Source organism: Trichoplusia ni, chromosome 4 (assembly GCF_003590095.1).
Source record: "Trichoplusia ni isolate ovarian cell line Hi5 chromosome 4, tn1, whole genome shotgun sequence".
Classification (NCBI taxonomy): Eukaryota; Metazoa; Arthropoda; class Insecta; order Lepidoptera; family Noctuidae; genus Trichoplusia; species Trichoplusia ni.
The window spans coordinates 11,696,874-11,719,031 of NC_039481.1; the positions used below are offsets into that span (position 1 = coordinate 11,696,874).

The 22,158-nt window shown below is 36.8% G+C and overlaps 1 non-coding gene across 1 annotated transcript; it reads right to left on the reverse strand.

The window, feature by feature from the left end:
• Positions 1 to 3,623: 3,623 nt before the first annotated feature.
• Positions 3,624 to 3,696, reverse strand: Trnav-cac. Its single transcript has one exon. It is a non-coding gene; the product is annotated as a tRNA-Val (tRNA).
• Positions 3,697 to 22,158: the final 18,462 nt, after the last annotated feature.

The following is a 22,158-nucleotide window of genomic DNA, read 5'->3' on the forward strand; positions in this document are numbered from 1 at the left end:
ACGCCTATTCGTTTCGACGAGTTTTTTACGTTCGTTTTTTACACTTATGAAGTACTAAACTGACGAAAGAAACTATACACTGAAAGATTTCTTTGTTTCGACAGTGAAACGGAGATTAATAATGAATTGGAACAGATTTATCATACACACCTGTGTGTCGGTTGTTTTGAAACTAACTTTCTGAAGCTAACTCACTTTGTGTTGTGCTAGGATTCTTTTCCTGTTTGTTTTATTTTGAAATGGTATTTTTCTTGCTTTGTAGTAGTCGGTTATTGGAACCTTGAAAAGTTTGGTACAATAAGTGCTCATTATTGTTTCATGCATTGTCGTTGCAATATTGCTGAATTATTATATTGTACAAATAATTAAATGACAATGAATTTTCCTCGTAAAGTTTTAATTCAAACTTATCGACATCAATAACGTATAACTGTATTGTCACATCTCTATGTCGAGGCTAGCTCGCGATTCGCGATGGCCAGCGCCGCGTCACGGTACAATTTAGCGTTCAATTGTTTCACGCCAGCATATTAGATCAATCTGTCTAATATGTTACAGCATATCCATAATCATTTAGATCTCCATAGTTACGCATTTATCATAAATAATGTATAATCAATGTGTTTGGGTAACATTGAATCATATAAGGACATGTTTTAGGTTAAGGATCAAAGCTTCATCGAAACCCGTTGAAATATGCTGAAAATGCATGTTTTTGTTTACAAATTCTTTGTTAAATATTCTGTATTTTGGTACTAAAGTAATTTAATTTTTATTTGTTTTGAGCCTTAAAAAGTGGATATGAATTTGTTTGTAAATATTTTGTGCGACGTACGTGTCACTGAACAAAACATAGTAAACAATAAACATGTACATAATCCACACGCCGGCGCCGCGCCGGGGACGCGCGCCCTGCCTAGATTACATTCAAAGGGTTTAAAATCTACGCAACGTTACTGGAAATACATAGACAGAAGGTCAACTTGTAATGTAAATTAAAGGCTGATCCTTCGGGCAATTAATTGAACCTTATTAACGAAAGCTTGTCTGCTTATTTGTCTGTCACTAAGCTGTATCTTAAGAACAGTAATAGCTAGTCTGCTTACCAGTCACAGATGATGACAACAAATAATCTATACTAATATATAAAGCTGAAGAGTTTGTTTGTTTGAACGCACTAATCTCAGGAACTACTGGTCCAAATTGAAAAAATATTTTTGTGTTGAATAGACCATTCATCGAGGAAGGCTATAAACCACGCTGCGACTAATAAGAGCGAAGATACAATGGAAAATGTGAAAAAAGCAGGGCAGGCATTAATCATAACTTATATCTTCTACCCACGGGGACGAAGTCGCGGGCAACAGCTAGTGTAAAATAATCTCGATCCACGGACCGACGGTCATGAATTTGAATGGCCACCAATTTTGTTGCTTCGTTTTCTTTATAACCCTAGGTGTCGCTACTTTGGATCGCTCTTGACTGGTTTTATATTTTTTTTATTGATCATAGCTCATAGGTTTTATGTAAGAAGTCCTAACAACTAACTACTTAACTACAAGTAAGATGTTAGGTACTATGGAAATTTTACTCAAAATACATACACAGCCAGACTCGGCACAGAAAATCAATTACTCAATCGCTGCGCTCATCGGCAGTCAATAAATATGAAACCACTAGAGCCGAGCACAGCGTGCGGGGACTCAATAACATAATATTACTCTATTATTGAGACACTCGACGAGGAACAAGCTCTGTAATACAATAAAATCAATCACTCATGCATAATTCAATGATACTTTTGTGTTCGAGTGTATCGCAGAGCGATGACAACCAGACCACCGTAATGTATTGTGAAGGATACGTGCGTCGTGCACGACTGTACAAAAGATCACCACAACATTCTGGAACAATGCGCTGAATATTATTAAATTGTACGAGTACGTGCTGTATTTTGTGAATAGTTAATATGTTGTTTGTAAACCAAAACTACACACTATAACTGGTCAACTGTGAGAAAGACTCGAGAAATTGATTGCCGTGCAAAGAAAAACATAATCGGTTAGGAGTCAAATACATTTGCTTAAATCTCAATATTTAATTTGTTATTGTTACGTATTCAGACGGTTAATGCGGACAGATAGCGGAGCCTCACTAATTTCTTATACTTTGTATCTTTATCCGTCAATCTACTAAAAACATAACTTTCATAATTTTGATACTTCTGCGCTTGTTCTGTGTGATGGCGAGTGCGTAACTAAATAAGAGTAACCCACCTTAGGTACCTCACGGTTGTTGTAAAACATTACGTATTTTTATTCTCGTTCATTCTCATTTTTTACGAGAGTTTGCAGTTTAAAAAATGATTTTGTTTTTACTAAGATGAGTTACGCAACAGCAGGCTGTATTGTATCTAAGTTGAAATGGAAGTGAGACGGTTACATTAAATAAATAAGAAATAATTTTATAAAAAAAAAGTTTCAGTCATTCAATTAAAGTGTGTATGCCTAGGTTTTAATTGACTTTTTTATAGTTTCATTGCCTATTTAAAGGTTTTTCAGGCATTTCATTTTATTAATTTCCGCACGAAAAGGCAATTCAACGTTTATTTTTAAGATATTATTCACCGATCAAATTAATGGCTCCGCCAACCGTTACTTGATTTAGATTTTTATAATTATTACTTGTTCTTTTAGCGGCAACAGAAATATGCAATCTGTGTAAATTTAAACTGTCTAGCTATCACGGTTCTTGCGATACAGCTTGGTGACAGGTGGACGGACAGCAGTGCCTCAGTAAAAGGGTTCCGTTTTTACTCTTTGTTTATACATCCCTAAAAATAGGCAGTAGATATAAATCTTTCTATTTTAATTCAAAATAAAAATGGAAGAATAACCAGCTTTTATTTAAACCGATTTTGGTATAAAATACTTTTTATATCGGTTGCAAACGTGTTGCAACATTCATAAACAACTGACCTAAACATACGACGAGTAGTTTCACGTCATCCTTATAAACAACATTGTTAGTGCTCGCGACTGAGAGGATATGCAAAACTCTGCTTTACATTTTTATTCTCTCTCGACATAGTACGATACCTAAGATTATAGAAACCAATTTTAATCCACGGTTAACGAGCAATCAATTTCCAACAAAATATTCAGTTCGGGTGATTTTTAAAACAATTACCCGCCGGCTCCGATGCGCGCCGAATTCGATTTTAAAGTTTGCGAAACATTTACATAGTGCGCGTATGAAATTTGTCAATTTTGGGGTCGTGGTTCATCTAATGCGACCTTTGGACTATGTGGCCAGGATCATTCATAACAACTCGTTAAGCACGTACGTCAGGTAGGACCCTCGGACCTTTACGAAACTTTTAATCAGTGTATTCGGTTTACGTTCATTGATTTCGTCCGATTGAGTCGTTTATTTTTGTACCGGATTGTTTTTATTGTAACGGCTCGAAATTGAAACTGTCCGCGCTTTGCAACTGATCTGTTATTATTATTGAGACTGCGACAGCTTATGTTTGTTCAAAAAATATGGATTTTAATTTTACTTTTTTACGAATATTGACAAATAAAAAACCATTAGGATTAACTTGTTTGCAAAAAACAACGTGTTTCCGCCCGGGATCGAACCGGGGGCCTTGTGCGTGTGAAGCACACGTGATAACCACTACACTACGGAAACGTTGAAATATAGTTGCTAAAACATGTTGTCAGTCATACGTACTGCAAATTTAAGGCACGCCTTGGCCGCCTTTCTATTCTGTACTCATTAATGACTTTGTGAAATCGTACTACGCGTTTTACTATATCGACGTAACTGTCTCCTGTCACTTGCAATATTTTTACAAAAACGTTATAATAAATGAAGACAGCTTTTAAAAGGAAGTACAACAATAACGCTGCTGTAGGGAACCACCCAAGCACACAATTCGCGAGATCTCAGCAAGTTGGACAGAAAGGCGGGTACACAAGCTTTTGTCTCTGATATTAAGATCGTCATTTATGAATGTTGCCAAAATAAGCAGGTTGCAGCCTCTCCCAGCCCATGAGGCGCCATTATTTGAGTAGCAACTTAATGAATCCTTTGAAGTCTTCTTCCCTTTTGTTTGAGTTTTCCAAGCAGACGTCAGAATTAACTGCGTGCCTCGTCGCCCGGTAATTACCAATAAGATTCACCCCCCCGCCCGGTCTGCCCGGGTCCCCCCGCCAATTACTTCTGGTTTGAAAACACAGTTAAATGTATTTTATTGGCAGTACAATTTCGTTGCCGCGTGATGGAATTATGACTTTGTATTGGTATTTAGAATTTTGATCTGAGATGTCTGCACGCAGTTTGATGGAGGTTGCTTCTATTGTGCAAAATTTGTTCGCTGAGTAATTTGAATTGTAGCTCATTTATGGTACCTATTTAATAAAATTATAATTTTTTGTTAGGATAATTTTAGATTTAGACTAAAGCATGAATAATGACGGCGATTACAATTATATGGTACAGTTGTCTGTCGGGCTTATCAATACAGGCTAAGTCCAATGCTATCAGTACCAAGTCATGCGCCGTTACTTAATGATCATAGACTTGGAAATCTTCACAAGTCAGTATCTCCAATCTTAATATGATTTCAATGCGCCACGCGCTCGCCGGAGCAGTAAAAACAAACAGTATCTGGCATTAGCTCTGTCGAGCAAACGGGAGTCGGGATCACCAACTTTAATTACTGCCTACCCACATTAACCCTTGCCAATTCCGAACAGAGATAACTGTAGTCAATTCTTTAAACTTTGGCAATGGCTTACGGCTGGAGACAATCTGCTGCAATTATCTTGGGCTTAGTGCGAGGTTTGACTTTCTCGTCGCCCGAGATCCGATTTTAATTGTTCCGAGATGTGTGTGGCTGATGGATTGGATCCTAGCGTTGGTTTTTAATCTGTTTGGTGGCTTTGTTAAGTGTTTTTGTTGAATGATTTACTTTGTCTTTTTGATTTGTACTTAATGTTGTTTTTGTAAAATTAGAGATTACAGAATTTCCATTAAGTTCATCATCGTTCCCCTGACCTTATTTCATTTTTGTATTTTTTATCGGCGCAACCTAAGTTGTCATTCCTTACTTCTGACGACATATCGCAATTAACACTCTTTGCATCCATATCCATTGAGGTGAACTCTTTAACAGTAACTATAAAAAATAGTAGATAATATTTTATGTCACATTAGTTTCTTGCATCATTAACAGTTCTAGTTAAAAACATTCTATAGGATACAGCATGGACCAATTGTCAGAAATCGGGCTGATGTTTATTGTTAAGTGAGAAAACAAAGGGCTACAGATATAACCAGGTTTTTCTCAAACGAAAAAAAATATAAAACAAGTTAACTTTCGTAATGTCAGTAACCTTCAAGAAAAACTGCGGAAAAATATGAAGTAGCTGGAAAGATAAAATGTTCACATATTTACAGTCTCCACACTAAACTGCGTCACTTCGATCTCAGATCCGAAAATATTGTTCAATTTCGCTCCTCAGGGCGCAGTAAATATTGTGATCTAATATTAATAATAAAAATGGCTGTCTGGCCGAGAATCACTCAGCCCAGGGGAGCATCAATATACCGCTTATCAGGCCGACGCAGGCACTTGCCTTGTTCCAACTAGATGGCGCTAGGTTAGTCTTTGACTGAATGAAATAGATGGAAACAGTTTTAGAAGGTGTTCTTACCTATTCGTCAGAAGAACTATTTTTAGTCATTGACTTGCTCTCAGGATTTATGAACGAAGTTGTGCTTTCCTTATATTAGAAGAAACGAGACACTATTTTAATCGCGTTATATATGCCGGTCCAATTTTATTTTATAGACGAGATAGTATTTAATTAGAAAGTTAAGGCATTCAAAGACTGTCAGAGCTAGTTGCCTGGTCCGTATAAACATTATAATGATACCATAACTAACATTTTCTTAATTGAAAGTTCTGTCTTTGAAATTCCCCGGGCATCCACTAAGCCCTTCCTCGAAAGTAATTATGTATGTGAAACAACTCGTCGCTGGAAGTGGGTCTTCTGAGATCTTTCACATCTAGGTTACGGATCCGAATGCCGGTCAGGTTTCTAATTAATTTAACTTCAGGTTGTAACTGCCGAGAAAGTTCTATTTGTTAGTAACGTTTGTGTAAGATGCTAGTTTTCTTAGGTGTTTTGTTTCGTCTTTCGATTTCTGCAGACTTTCTTGTTGCTAATAGAATTAATCGGCGATCGATTTAGTGATGGACATGCTGATTAAGACTTACTTATGAAAACGCAACGGACAATAGCCACTTAGCAACTCAAAATTATATTAACACGATTTCTTTATGCTTTAGATTTAACTACTAGATTTAGTAATATACCTCACAAAGCTTCGGGATATAAGGTAATGTATGACATGTGCTCTCCATTGAATGACATCTCATTAATGTTTCACAATTGGTCAGACCAGTTCAAGTGCAAGCTGACAGGATGATTATAATACACACACAAGTTTCTACCAGTATCTAATTGAATTACTACGTAGCAATAGTGCAGGTAATGATATTGACTCATTGCTTGACGTGGGTTGTGAACTAAGTTGTGCAGCAATTATCATGGCTCAGTGGAGGCAGGCGGCAATTATACCGCTCAGTAAGCAGCTCGCGCTTGTTGTTAGTCTGAATGGCGATGCTGAGATATATAAGAATTGAGTAATTGAAAAATATTTTATACTTTAATTTTTAGTAAAATATTTGAAAGATTCCATTTTTTGTTAAAGGTAGTGAAAAATGTCTTCACAAGGCCTTTTTAAATATTTCAAATATTTACTCGTATATTTTTGTGTACCTTAGAATATAAGTAATGATATGGGTTATTTATTCTTGATTATTATATACTTAACAACATATGTGTAGTGGCGCAGCATTTTCTACCAATCGAAAAAGAGGTGATATTCAGAAACTTGACGTATTTTTATTTAAATTTCTTTAACAATCAAAAATCAATGCACAAACTGTATTAAAACCGAAACTGATTATCTATCGTGATGTATCTCCAATAGCTCTAGCTGCCTGCTGCAAACACAGTGAATATTAGTTCGCCGCCCAATTTGGCGTAAATCCGAAAATCCTCACTAAGACTCAAGATTAAAATAAAAAGTAAAATAAAAAGCGGCCCGTCAAAGAGGACTGGCTAAACTTTGTAATCCCCATCACATGTATCAACACTGTTTGAAACTTTTAAACTTCTTTGGATTCAGCCAGGGGTGGAAAAATGTTCAGATTTATACGAAGCAAGTTGAGGCGCGATACGGCCATACTGCGCGCCGGCCCAGGACTGTCTTACTTTGAAATTTTTATCTTGATCTTAATAGTCGTGTTTTGGATGGGCGGGCTTATGGATCGTCTGCTGCGCTTTATAGCACTGCTTTAATATCTGAGCCAATAACTTTGCGAAAACGTGCTGGAGCTATGTTTATTTTGGCATGAAGAAGCGTGGCATTGACATGCCTAATAGTAATATCATCATTGGCCTAGCCTTTTCCCAACTATGTTGGGGTCGGCTACCAGTCCAACCGGTTTCAGCTAAGTACCAGTATTTTACAACGAGCGACTGCCTATCTGACCTCCTTAACCCAGTTACCTGGGCAACACGATACCCCTTGGTTAGACTGGCTGTCAGACTTTTTCAAGCTTCTGACTACCTGTAACGACTGTCAAAGATGTAGGAATAACAGCCGGGACCCACAATTTAACGTGCCTTCCGAAACACGGATGCCTAATAGTAATAATAGTTTAAAATATTTATATTCTAGACCTGAGTTCTCAAAATGTTTCAATACATTATACTTATCACACAAGTCCAGATTGTCTTCCCGGTAGCCTAGGCTTCCTATATTCGCACAGAAGTTTATTGCAACAAATCTAAAGTTCGCGCCGGCGACGGCATGAATATATTATGTAGAGGAGACTAGATATGCATCTAAAACGTCTGCCTATTATATTTGAAATGGGAGACATGGATACGGAACAATGTTCTTACTATTGCGAAATTAATCATTAAACTTTAGATATATGTAGACGTGGAGAGTGAATGGTAAAGCGATGTCATTAATATTTACTTTTGACTTAAAACATATTTTGCAAGTTTTGCATGTTTATTTGGCAAGCTTTGTGCGACCCTCGCCACAAAGACTAAGAGGTCATAGAGAAATCATCCCCTAATTCACAATAGAACAGAGATCCGCGGGATTTGAGCAAATCTTCTGATGTTTTACAACTTTATGTATATTTCCCTGTTTTATTGGAGCAAAGCCTGTTTTTATTTACGTCGGACCCTTAAATCCTTCCATTGTGTAGTGGATTTACTCACACTTAGGCTTCAGACATGGAGTTTACTCTTCTACATCACGCATATAAATTAGGGGAAATTCTGTATCTACTTATACTGTGCAAAATATAGAACTAGTCCTTTTCAGTTAATTATGTTAAATGGTTTTAATGAGTAGTCCAGAATCTTAACAGAACAAAAGGACTTATTAATCATTAAATCGCTATAAAATGGTCTGAATTTAGCTCAAAAATCGAGGCCAGCTTTCGAGTTCTCCTGAACCTCTCTCTATTGTTTCAAAATTCATAAACTCTGTAATTTAATTTTTATGTGCGATTAATTCGTCTTGCCTCCAGCCGCCATTGTTTTGCCTAATGACGCGATTAATTGGCATTCGAGCGATTTGCCCAGTGACTGCCGAATGCTGAAATCAAGACTTACTCAGTGAACAAAACGATCTCAATTAACACCCATCTAATCATTAAACTTGAGGATAAACTCGGGAGTTTATTCCTGTTCGTATATTCTTTAACTCTTTGCCTCCTTGTTATGGCGTGTACAATTTCAACAACTTGGACAGCATGCGGATAAGTTTCAACTAAGTTTAATGAACCTTTCATGATCCTTTTTTCTTATAACACTCAATTTTTTTTTTCATCAATAAACTTACAGTCGAAATGTTGAGATACTATTAACACAAAGATAAAAACAATTTTTAGCCCAAAAAACTAACCTGAACACTGTTAAAATAATCAATAGAGAGAATTTTTTATTATTTCAATGATAACTGTTACCCCATAACACGACTCGGGAGACGAACCCCCGCGTCACAGCGCGACACCAACGAGACCATTGCTCTTGGTAACACACTCATTTGTCCTTCAGAAACATTCGGCTACAAATAATTGGATATGAACAAACTTGAACGTCAATACAAAGAGAATTTTTAAAATAATCTAAACATGCACACGAGGAAATTATAGTCTTTGGCGTTGCATAATAAATGCTAAATAAATAATAGGTAACTGTTAAAGAGTTTGAATTTCAAATTATATTAGTCAAACTGTAGTGAGAACCTGGGGCCAGAAAACTAGGGGCAAGGTGTGGAAGAATATAGTATCCCTTATGCTTGTTTTGGGCATACCCAAGCGTCAAGCCTCACCGTTTCCTCCATTATTCCTCATGAACGTTTCCCGAGGCGCGTTTTTGTATTACGTGCGTTTCATATAATCCGATTTGAGTAGGGAAATTTGTTGGCGAGTGTATTGATGGAGTATCAGACGTTATTTGTCGTGATCAACGGAAATTGTTTGGGGTCCAGGTGGGAAGCGATACTGGTAATGATTTCTATTATGATGAGACTGAAAGAGAAATGAAGGGTACGACAGCTATTTATTATTCGTGCAAATTGTTAAAGTTAGGGAGCTTCCCTAGTTCGGAGAATGTTTGAAGAGGCTCGGGGTTTCAACTGTTGCAGCGTTTTGTCTCTTTTATAAGATCCTTTAGACATCATTATTTTGAATTCCGTTTCAAATAGATCGGAGGCTTTCGCTATAGATGGTATGTTGGTACTTTGATTAATTATTAATATTCTTCATTCCCGTGTAATACGTGTAATACTCATTATTACTTATATTTTAGCCGCCTCTTCATGAGTGGTTGTTCTCACTGTTACTGTAAATGCCGCTATAAACAGCAGAACGGCGCTAAACTCTACAAAAACTAAGTAAGTCCGTCACGGGTCGCCATAAGACCTGACTGTACGTGCCGAATGCACCACTAAACGCGTCCAAACGATTACCTAAATCGTCATGTGACGTGGCTCAACTTAGAAGCGTTCCCGTGTAGTCGTCCCCCGCCTCCCTCCTCACTTACGCACTAGTATTGCGGCCGGCAGCTTTTCCCTTTTCGTGTACATCCATGACGCGACAGGCGACTCCTTTCAAAGGCAGTTTGACTCTAACAAGCATGTTACCGCGCGGTGCAGTTAACCTCTAGTGCGTAATCGTGTAGAGATACACCGCCCCTAACTTTGAAAACTGTAATTGCTCGTTACGAGTGTATCATTGGCTTTAGATGGATAAAAGCGTCTTTCAGCCGTACGGTTTCTAGTTTCAGTTATGGAGCATTATGATAGCTTTGAAGCATGAAGCAGATAGTAATGGAGTTCTGAGTTATGCTGTTTGTCTACTCTCTGACCCTTGCTGGCTCACTTATGTGTGTTCAGGTATACTGCTACAGTTTGTTTTTATTTCTATAGGACTGCATGTTTCTCATAACTAAATTACTAGGGCACTCCCGTTGATATTTCAATGTTTCTTTGTTCACCTTTCTAACATGTACTTTCATCGCCAGTTAGAAATATCTACGTACGAAATGAGCACAGGCAATTTGACGGGCACGCGGTGTATCGTACATTCTGAACTACACATAAAATACGTTTTAGATTCGGCCAGCCACAGGGAGGAGTAAGACCTTTCAATATACTGAGCTTTTTTAAAGCCATTCTCTGTCAACGCCCAATTTCCCAAGAAGTAGAGTTTCCTAAAGCGTAGAGTATATCGAACAGAATCGTTTATTTGACTAGTTGTTTTGTTCAGAAGATTTTTAAATTAATGTGTGTTGGTGATCTGAATCCCGGTTACTTGAGTGAATCAGATCTTGCTGGTGCTGTCGCGATGCAAGCAATATATGTTTTCTGGTTATTATACTTTAATAAATTTAATAAATTTAATGAAACCTACTTCAAATGGATAATGTTTTCAATCATGTAATTTTCGTAAATTTTATTTGTCGTGTAAAAATTAGATTACGCGCTTAAGTTGTAAAGAATTATGTTTTACTGAAATATTGAGCTCCTATGCGTGGGTTTTATTCAAGGAATATAATATTTACACTACATGTTTGAGGGTATTATAGCTTATTAAAAATTTCCTTTGTACGAAATGTAGGGCCAAGACTTGAACATAATTATGATAAGATGAATTTTATTTTCGGTATTTCTTTTATTAATTTTATTCTTATCATCAATATGATGGTCATAAAAGTGAGAATGATTGCCAAGAACAAAATTTCTTCTACAACTATTTTTCTTGAAGATAAAATCAATATAAATAAAAAAAATAAAAAGTAAGCTCTAAACAAAAGCGGTCGTAAGTCTATTTTCTATTGTAAACTCGTACATAAATAACTCTGACATTCAACAAAACGTTTACAAAGAATGTTAATACAATATTTACACGACATTTAATTTGTCTTAAAGTTCAGACAAAATATCCATCCCCTCAAGTTCTAGGAACGTGACGGAGAATAAGTGGGGTAATTGAAAAAGAATTTCACTCAGCAGAGAGCTGCAATAGCGCATTAATATTTTAAGTGAAATGAAAATAGATAGAGTTGCTTCCAACTTGTTTTTGTGACAATCGTCTGCTAGTCAAAGGAGCCTTGAAGTTAATAAAACGTTGCTTTTTGCTGGATAAGAATGAATTTTCCAACTCGGAGAAGTTTTCCATTCTTCTTATAAGTGACTCAGACTGTGTATTTATTGCGACTGGCTCGTTACGGAGAGCCGGTGACGGTGTAACTCACATTTATTTAGATTTAGTCTTTTTGTTTAAGAATTTAGCTGCCATAGCATAACTATTCATATATCGTCTATTTTAAAATCCCTTTAGAGTGTCAACAGTATCTATTTTCGTGTTTACACCCGATTACAGCGGACCCACATCCAAGATTGATGTTCTTTCCGACAGCAGCGCGGCACCCACGTCGCGCGTCGCCTCGCTCAAATCTATCTGAGGTCTTTCAGACGTGTTCCCCGCACCGATACAATCGGATCAACTGGACGCTGGCGAAACGTTCGCCTTGATATGTTTGTCTATTGTACACCCGTTTGTGCTCTGATACGTACTTGAGAAAGATTCAATAGAACTCATTCTGTGGTTACGATGCGATACGATAGATTTGTTTCCTTTTATTCAATTTTCAGTAAACCTGATACGAATGTATTTTTTTTTGTGGCGATGTACGAGTCTTTAAGGCAATATAGAGGATATACAGTACTCATAAACAGATAAATAGATAAAAGGTATCCAGGGTAACTAACAGTTCCTATCAGATGTTTATAATCGTGGAAAAACAATATGGATGAGAAAACGCTGGGAAAATACATATATACAAGTTAATTAAAAAAAACAAATGATATTCACAGGCAGAAGCGAATCTCCACACAAAACTAGTGTTATGTTGATTCTTCTTTGACATTCAGCGAGTGCGGGAGGTGTTTTTCTATCATTCGTAAAGCTCATGAATACAAACACAGCATGAATATGTATTGCATCGTGAATAGGCGCGGGGAGCACTGAGCGAGCTAGGACTCGTGCCTGCGCCTGGTCGGGAAGCACTAACTACCTCTAACTGATTTTAGGTACTATTTTTCGAAAAAAGTTGTCGTATCTTTCGAAAACAGTAGTCACATTTATTTATTTATTTATTTATTTATTAAACTGTTTACATTATCGTTATTTGATTTGTATAAACCCCACAAAATTGTTTGCACAGTTTGTCTGTGCACCATAACTCAAGATACACTTATGATACAAGACCATTTTTTAAAATTGTTCGTAGAACACGAATATTTTTTGTCCTTAAACGTGGATCTCTTATTTATTCTGAGGCCTAAAAGATTTATAAAAATCAAGCAAGTCTTAAACGTGTAAACTATAAACCCACTTATCTAGACGCCTACGAAACAGTCAATTCAGGAATACAAGAGCCGTACAACAGTCAAATAAGATTCCATCACATTAAGCACAATCTTCTAAATCCGAAGCTAGCCGCGTCCACACGGCCACGGGCGCGAGCTTGGCCGGGACCCCTCGCCGAGCGCGCTATACATCGCTGGCTTACACCGGGAGATTTATCGCGCCGTCAATACTTCCGCCATGATGGATGGTGCAGTATCATCCTCCACGTTTTGAGTAAACGTATTGTGCTAACACAGCGGCCCCAAGATGGATTGGTTAGTGTGTTTAAAGGCTTTTAAGATACTTTTGTGGTAGTTTGTTTTTAAAGGAAAAGGGTTAGATGTGGCTACGATGCCGTGATGTCCGCTGACGGCGGCTCGGGTGAAGTGCTTGAGTAATTGAGAATGACTTTTTACTTTCAAACCAGTGTCATCAACAGTTCATTCCTTATTATTAGTATACAATAGGAACCACAACTAGAAAACACATAAAAAGAGCAAAATTATTCATACACGAAACCCCGAGGATATGTTTAAAAAGATTATAGAAACACATTAAACTTGTCATTTTAAAACAGATTCACATCTCATCATTCATACAAATTAAATGCAGCCGTCATGTTGCGGCGTTGAAATATCCCATCAAACTGCATGAAATAATGTTGGCAACCCAAACGAGCCGATTATTACCCCAATCCTCGTTTCACACCTAATAATATATGCAATTAAGTTAATTGACGCGATGTCGTCGTTACATGTAGTGCAGTAATTAGTATCGCAGGTGCTAGGCGTTAATTTTCGTCCGCTCTCGGTCTAGGCGAGCGAGTCTTTCGGCATGTGACATGACGTTTTGCGTCTACACTTTGCGTATGCGATACACGGCCGTTAAAGGTTTGAGCTAAGATTATCTTTTTCCAATGTTTTTTTTATCGTTTATGTTGTAATTTGTTACAATTTTTCGCAGTTGGGCTAGTTAAAAATCTTTGTTCGAAATGAATGATTCCATTGAACGATTCCTTTTGGATTATATTGATAGTACAACTTTTACCTACAATTCATCATTTGTTCGTCCTAAAATCTGAAATCGTTTATGTTTTTTAACTAAACATCAGAGGACCATTCTATTGTTATTCTATTTATGATTGTACCAAAAAAGATGTCATTATTTTTATAGACATCAGCCAGTCTAAGCATATCGTTAATCGCATTTATCTTTTTTTTCTTAAAAAAGAAACCACTCCCGCATAAGAAAACTAATTCTTGTGTCGCGGGGTTTTGAAAAATATACAAGTCACATGTTTCGGCTTGTCCTACGCGGGATTTACGAGGTGACTCGCTATGATATCATTATACTCGATGTATGGGACACATTTGGGAGATTGGCTATCGAAGTGGAGTCAGCTCGCCTTATCGGCGGTGTGTCACCATCTGTCAGCAGTGCAGTCACGTAATGAAAGGCTGCAGGCGCTCGCCAGGTTTGACACGGCGACGTTTACCGACCGGCTTTTATCAATATTTGTATCGCTGCGGAATACGGTAATATTCCTACCGGGCATTATTTTAAAATGTTTATTTTCATTGTGCTGCAAATGGTTTTATGCAAAGTGAATGGAGTTATTGTTTGCTATAGTGATTCGTTCGGTTTTGTGATGAAAGGATTTTTTTATATTCAATTATTAGAATTGTTGTTAGGACTTTTGGAATAAAATGCAGATGCAGAGTTAACACACAATGGATTTTTATTTAGATGAAGTTTTACAAACGCCCGACGTCCACCATGACCGATTGCAGAGAGAGAGTTGCCAGTGTAACAAAACAAAAAAACATCTATATATCAAACATAAGTGTTGCCTCACATAATAGGTTGCTACAGCATATTTAACACACCCCCTCAACACTTAATTTTTGATTGATTAACCTGCTTAAACTAATATATCTAACTTTACCTTTATGTCTAGCAACTCTAGCATAACAACATCAAAGATAACTACCCCTTTATAACACAGTGGACACACTTGCCTTAACAACATAATACACATCCAGCCCCTTAACAAAATCAGTAAAAATTAAAACAAATTCAGAAGCAACACTAATAAAATATCACCCCCTTAATGGAAAACTTATTTTAAAATCTTACTTCTAAGTTTTACATACAACTGTCCACCTAATGCTTTAGTAAACATATCTCCAAGATTATCAGAACTACTAACATAGGATAGACTTACACAACCGTCATTAATTTTCTCTATGATAAAATGATATTTTACATCAATATGCTTAAGCCTCTTATTACTGAAATTGTTTTCTGCTATTTTGATTACACTCTGGTTATCCTCATTAATCTTTACTTCCAATTTAAATCCAAAATCTAATAATAAGTTTTTTAACAAGCATGACTCAACTATACCTAAACACAGTGCTACATATTCTGCCTCAGTTGATGACAAAGATACACATAATTGCTTTTTAGTACACCAAGATATTACACAATCAAATACTTTAAATATATATCCTGAAGTAGATTTTCTGTCTTTTGTGTCACCAGCCCAATCAGCATCAACATAACCCTCCAATTTATCATTACCATTACAACCATACACCAATGACAAATCTACTGTACCTTTCACATATCTCAATACACGCTGTAAACATTTTAATAGCAACATACTAGCACAGTGCTGATATCTACTTAAGAAACCAATCGCTACACACAAATCAGGCCTTGTAGCATTAGAAGCGTACAGCAAATTTCCAATTATCTGCCTACATTTCAATTCGATTTCTTTACTTTCAGATTTTTCCCTTCTTAACAATTCAAACTTAAAATTCTGATCAATAGGTATGTTACAAGCTTTGCAATCAGACATCCCATACTTTCTTAATACTTTTAACAAATAATCCTTCTGATTTATAACAGTCTTTCCATTTTCTACATCCTGTTCAATGCTAATACCTAATAGTTACAAGCCATACCTAAATCTTTCATAGCAAAGTTCTTACACAATTTCTCCTTGAACTTTCTGATCTGTATGTCACTATCACTAAAATATAGCAAATCATCTACAAAAATTAGCACATAAATGGAATACTCCTTACAACATTTAAAATACAAACATGGATCATTTTGGATTTTATGAAACCATCACTACACATAAAATCATTAAACTTTCTATTCCAGTACTTAGGACTTTTCTTCAATCCGTATATAGACTTATTTAATTTACCTATTCCTCCATTAGGTAGTTTCATGTACACAGGTTCATCAATGTCACCGTAAAGAAAGGCTCCTGTTACATCCATCTGGTTACTGGAAGTTTCTTTTTTACTGCTACAGCTAACAAAGTACGGAAAGAAGTCAAACTTGCAACGGGGGCATAAACTTCTGCACCATCCATATCAGTCTGCTCAAAACCCCTAGCAACTAATCGGGCCTTGTATTGAATTTCTTGGCTTGGATTTTCTTTTATCCTGTACACCCATTTACTGTTTATTACCTTTATTCCCTTTGGCACCATTGCTACTTCACTCCATGTATTATTTTCTTTCAATGTGGTAATTTCTCTGTTCATAGCTTCTATCCAATTTTTCTTTGTCTTCACACTCCATGGCTTCCTTAAGGGTACTAGGTTCATTATGCATGCTTATAAAACCAACCTCATAATCATCAAACCAATTGGGTGCTTTTCTAGAGCGTGTTCTTCTACTATCATTTACTTCTTGAATTTCTTCATCCTCTATAATTTCCTCTTCTAGAAATTCCACTTCTTGCATGATATTGTCACTTTCCTCACAATCCTCAAATTCTTCATTTTCTTCAGTGTTCGACACAGACTGGTATTCTTCATTGTTCAAGTTTTCTTCTATATCTAAATATATACACTCTTCTTCCTGCTCTGCTTTTTCAGGTTTATCATGTTTCTTCACAAATGTAACATCTCTCACTACTTCCACTGCATTTTTCCTTGGAAAATAGATCCTAAACCCTTTTGTGTACTCTCCGTAACCTACAAAAATACCTTTTTCTCCTTTTGCATCAAATTTCCTCCTTTTTTCTTTTGGTATGTGCACAAAGACTTCACTGCCAAATGTATGTAAACCATTTACATCAAACTTATTCCCTGACCATGACTCGTATGGTGTTTTTCCTTCTTCTTTGCTATGGTAAGTTCTATTTAGAGTGTACACAACTGTGTTAATCGCTTCAGCCCAGAATACTTTGTCCATTCTTTTTGCATGCAACAGAGTTCTTGCTCCTTCAACTAGAGTCCTCATATCTCTTTCAGCTTTCCCATTTTGCTCTGGACAATAAGGTACTGTTGTCTCATGTGTCACTCCATGCTCTGCCAATAAGGTTTTCATTTCTGCATTTACAAATTCTGTCCCATTATCACTGCGAAGTGTACAAACTGGATTATTTAATGTTTTTGCCCTCATAATAAATTCTTTAATCTTTTCAACAGTTTCCGACTTGTAAGTTAAGAAATAAATTGTCCTATAGTTTGAGAAATCATCCTTTAATAAAAGAAAGTACCTTGACCCTCCTATTGACTTTTCTTCTATTGGCCCCACACAAATCAGCATGCACCAACTCACCTGTCTTACTTGTAGATCTTCTACTATTATCAAATGGTAATCTATGCTGTTTGCCTTGTACACAAGCTGTACATGTGTCAACTGGTGACTCACTAAAATCAATATTATTTTTCTTTAAAATTTGTTTCACTTCCTTATAATTTTGATGTACTAACCTCTCATGCCATTCACTTAACTCAAGTTTTAGCTACATTAGCCGCCAAAGATTCTGACTTAAAGTCCATTACATACAGCTTCGAACATGATTCCTTATTAGCAATAGCACACACTCTATTATCCTTGGAAAATACACACTGATCATTAGTCATACTCACTTGAAAACCATTGCATACCACACTACCTACAGAAAATAAATTAATCTTTAATTTAGGAACATGCAAAACATTGTTTATCGAGCAACTGACATATTCTTCACCATCAAATGCCATTAATTTTATTTTGCCTATACCTAGAGCATTTAGGTGTCGTCCATCACCTATCATCACAACCTTAGGAGTGGATAACCTTTCATATTCACAAAATAATTCCTTCTGATATGTCATATGGTGACTGGCACCGCTGTCTACCAACCATTTTTCATCTATTAAACGATCACTTGTGCTAACTGGCACTTTAGACACAAAAGCATTTTCAGTTTTCTTATTATTTTTAGTAGCTTTACATTTGTCCTTAAATGACCTGGCTTTTGACAGTTAAAACACACATCTTTAAGCTTACAATCTTTCTTCAAATGACCTGACTTGTTACATAAAAAACATTTATAATTACCTTTGTTTTTACCTTTTTGACCTTTAGAAAACAATGCTACACTTTCGTCTACCTTACTGCTACTCTTATTATTTAGCCGTTCCTCTTCAACTAAGAGCCGTGCCGTTAAATTATCAACAGTCTGTTTTTTCTTCTGCACATGATTCCCACGCACTAACAAAGTGAGAATACTTCGATGGAAGTGACATGATGATTTTCGACATAGCCATCCTGTCGGTTACCGCTTCTCCCAGTCGCCTCAAGATCTGCTGCTGTTCCTGCACCTTGGAAATAAAGTCCGCGACACTCATGTCATTTTCAAATTTTAGGGCAAAGAATCGCTGCTGTTGCAGCATCAGTGACGTTTCTCCACTTTTTTCATATATACTGTGCAGCCGGTTCCATACTTCATGCGCTGTTTGACAAGTAATTACTTGATGTAGAACTGGTTCCGCCAATCTTGTCACAATTGCACTCATCGCCTTCAAATCCTTGTCTGCCGACGCCTGCTCGGGCTCCGCTGACGCCTGACCGGGCTTCGCCGACACTTCATCTGGTTTTGTCGCTGCCGCTGCACTGCCATTACTGGGTTTGAGATTCGGATTCGTTACAACCTGGTATAATCCTTGTTCTCTCAAAATCACCGCCATCTGGAATCTCCAGACGCTCCAGTTCTTTGCTCCCTCCAGTCGTATTACGCCGAGCTTTTCCATCTTGATATTTCGTCTCGCAATAACAAAGCAAACCGAGTGACGCCAAAAATGCCGGCCCGCCACCGCGTTCCTTCTTGCTTGTCGACACCCCGACCAAGCTCCTTCCAGACGATTAATCCAAAGCCAATCTTCACCTAAATACGTTTACGGGCCTGGGCCCATAACCTGTTAGGACTTTTGGAATAAAATGCAGATGCAGAGTTAACACACAATGGATTTTTATTTAGATGAAGTTTTACAAACGCCCGACGTCCACCATGACCGATTGCAGAGAGAGAGTTGCCAGTGTAACAAAACAAAAAAACATCTATATATCAAACATAAGTGTTGCCTCACATAATAGGTTGCTACAGCATATTTAACAATTGTTAAACTCATTGCATTTCATCGACATATCGGAAAAATAATAGCTAACACGTGTTCTTCTAAGTAAGAATTGCAGAACGAACTGTTATCAAGAAGCCATGTGATAAATTACCTGTCACATTTGAAAACCTCAAACTTTCATACATAGTTGTGATATAAGGAACACATTCGTTTGTTGTTTCAGATTTTAGTGCTTGTATTACGAGATCTTATAGCAGTGGTTTTGCCATTGTTGAAGCGAGAGGGCGCTACAGAGCGCATAGTAGCGTTTCGGTTACACAACATCTACTGTCCTGCTTTAAGAGTTTATAGGAAGCGAGCAAGTGTTGGTAGCATATAGTTGCGGTCCGTAGTACATTTCGTTTTACAGCTTGCCGAATGACGGAGATTCTTATTCTGTTTTATTGGCAGCACATCTCATCTGACTAGATGGTAACTTGTATTTGTTTCAGTTTTTAAAGGATTGCTTCAGACTGCAGTTGAGAGAGTAGTCACTACAAGCGATTGCGTTTTATTTTAGTATCCCGTTTCTGAGACAAGTTTTATTCGTAGTTTATTTGTTTTAGAAAGAGAGCGCAGGAAATAATCATGATTTCAAATATAATTCTCGAACAAATTATTCCTAAGTCCATGTGTAGATTGTATTACTGGTCAAAACCTTCACCACTGGTTTTTCGTGTGACAGTTCAACAACAGGTGAAAGCATTAAATTATTAAAAAAAAGCAAAACACAAAATCTTAATTATTCAAATTTGTTACTGCAAAAGAGGACAAAATAATTGTAAGACGTCTTAACCGACGATAACGTGGATTAAGCGTACAACATTTTGTAGGTGTATGGAGCGAACTGTACCAGCCAGAGAGACAGTAAGCGCATAAAGTGCCTAACATGTAACGCCGGTCACCGTAGCGGACTGGAGCCACCATATCTTTACTAACACGGTATTCATGCTTGCCTCTAGTGTGAGTGCCTTTAGATATACCCCTCTATATATACACTACAACCACGTCCAATACAACGTTTAATTGAAATTTGCTTTAAGGTTATTCTAAACCTGACACAACCTAATTTTAAAACGGTCTTTGCAATTTATTATTTTGTACAGAGGAAATGTTTCGTTTCATAATTGTAAATAAACCACATTATAGTGTATACTTGTAAATTGTTATTACTGGATTACATACATTGGCACAACAAAAACAAATTATCAATATCATCCGATACGCTTTTCATAAAACACTCAAATTTCACATGAACGATATCGAAATGTACGCAATGTTTCAATAATCACATTTGTACTAATTGAGAGTTAACAGATCTCTGTCAGTACTATAAGGCTTTGAAAAAGGATTGTTGCCATCGTGGAAGTGAGACGGAGCTCTATATTCCGTATCCTGCATCTCGCTTCAACAAAAAGAACCATTATGTTGAAGATCTCTCAGTACAGGCATTGTATACAGAAGAATTACGAATCACATATAATGTATGTTAATGATTTACTATTAATTAATGCCGGATTATCGAAATAAAACAACTTATTACACTTGGCTTTTAACTACGCATTATTGCGCTTTTATGTTTGAATAATGAAAGCGTTCAATGTTTATAGCGGTTTGGGGAAATTGTTTCTTTTTTCTGCTACATTAACAATCATTATTTTGAGTTAATATTCTGGGATGGATTTCTATACTTACCAAGTTAAGTATTAAATTGGAAATTTTAGGATTAACTGGCTTGTTCGTTACTGACCCTTACTGCTATACCGGAGGTCGTGCTTAGTTTGTGACTAGATGGCGTTGTATAAAAAGTTGTTGATAATTATGATCCTGGAATAAAATCGGTACTTGGCTTATCGAAACATTTATTTCACCACACTTTAACTCCTCGATAGCCACTGGCAGTGGTATATACAGCTATAGCTACGTACGTACTTGATTGAAGAGGCTCCTCTTGCTCCTTAATAGTAATACCGCTTTGGAACACTTGACCTAATCCCTCAGTCGCCGTCGGTAGCGGTTGCGAGGATTACTATTACTGAGGCGACTGCCTTGTTAGTCACCACATGGAAAGCACCGCAGACTGTACAGTGCCTGAAGCAAAGATACTTGGACTAGCTCGGTTACTGGCGCATGTTTCACCACTTACTGAAATACTCGTTAGGATAAAGCATAAGCGTGGATAGCTGAGTGGTAACGTTTTCGCGGGTTTCAATGCCCGCGTAGGACAAGCTACATAATAATATATTATGTATGATCCGCGAAAGCGTCAGATAGGTTTAAAAAATATCTGATGAAATTTTTATCACATTTTGTAGTAAGTCTCGAGTGCCGTCACTTATATAAGTGTACTTGTAAGTGACAAGTGACGTGATTAGTTACTTCTAAAACCAACAAAATTCCTGTAAAAATAATAATTATGCCATACCATATATAAAAATGCCGATATTTTTACAATCTTACCTGACACTAATTAGATTTTTAGTCATGTCCAATATTGTATTTTTTTTTCAAATCATGTGATCCATCTTTTATTCGACAGCTTCGGTATTTTAACAATGATTTCTATTTTCATATAGCAATCAATAAAATTTCAATAATATTTTGGAATATAATGTTTAAAGTTACATTTATTACACAACGGACTACTTAATTCTCT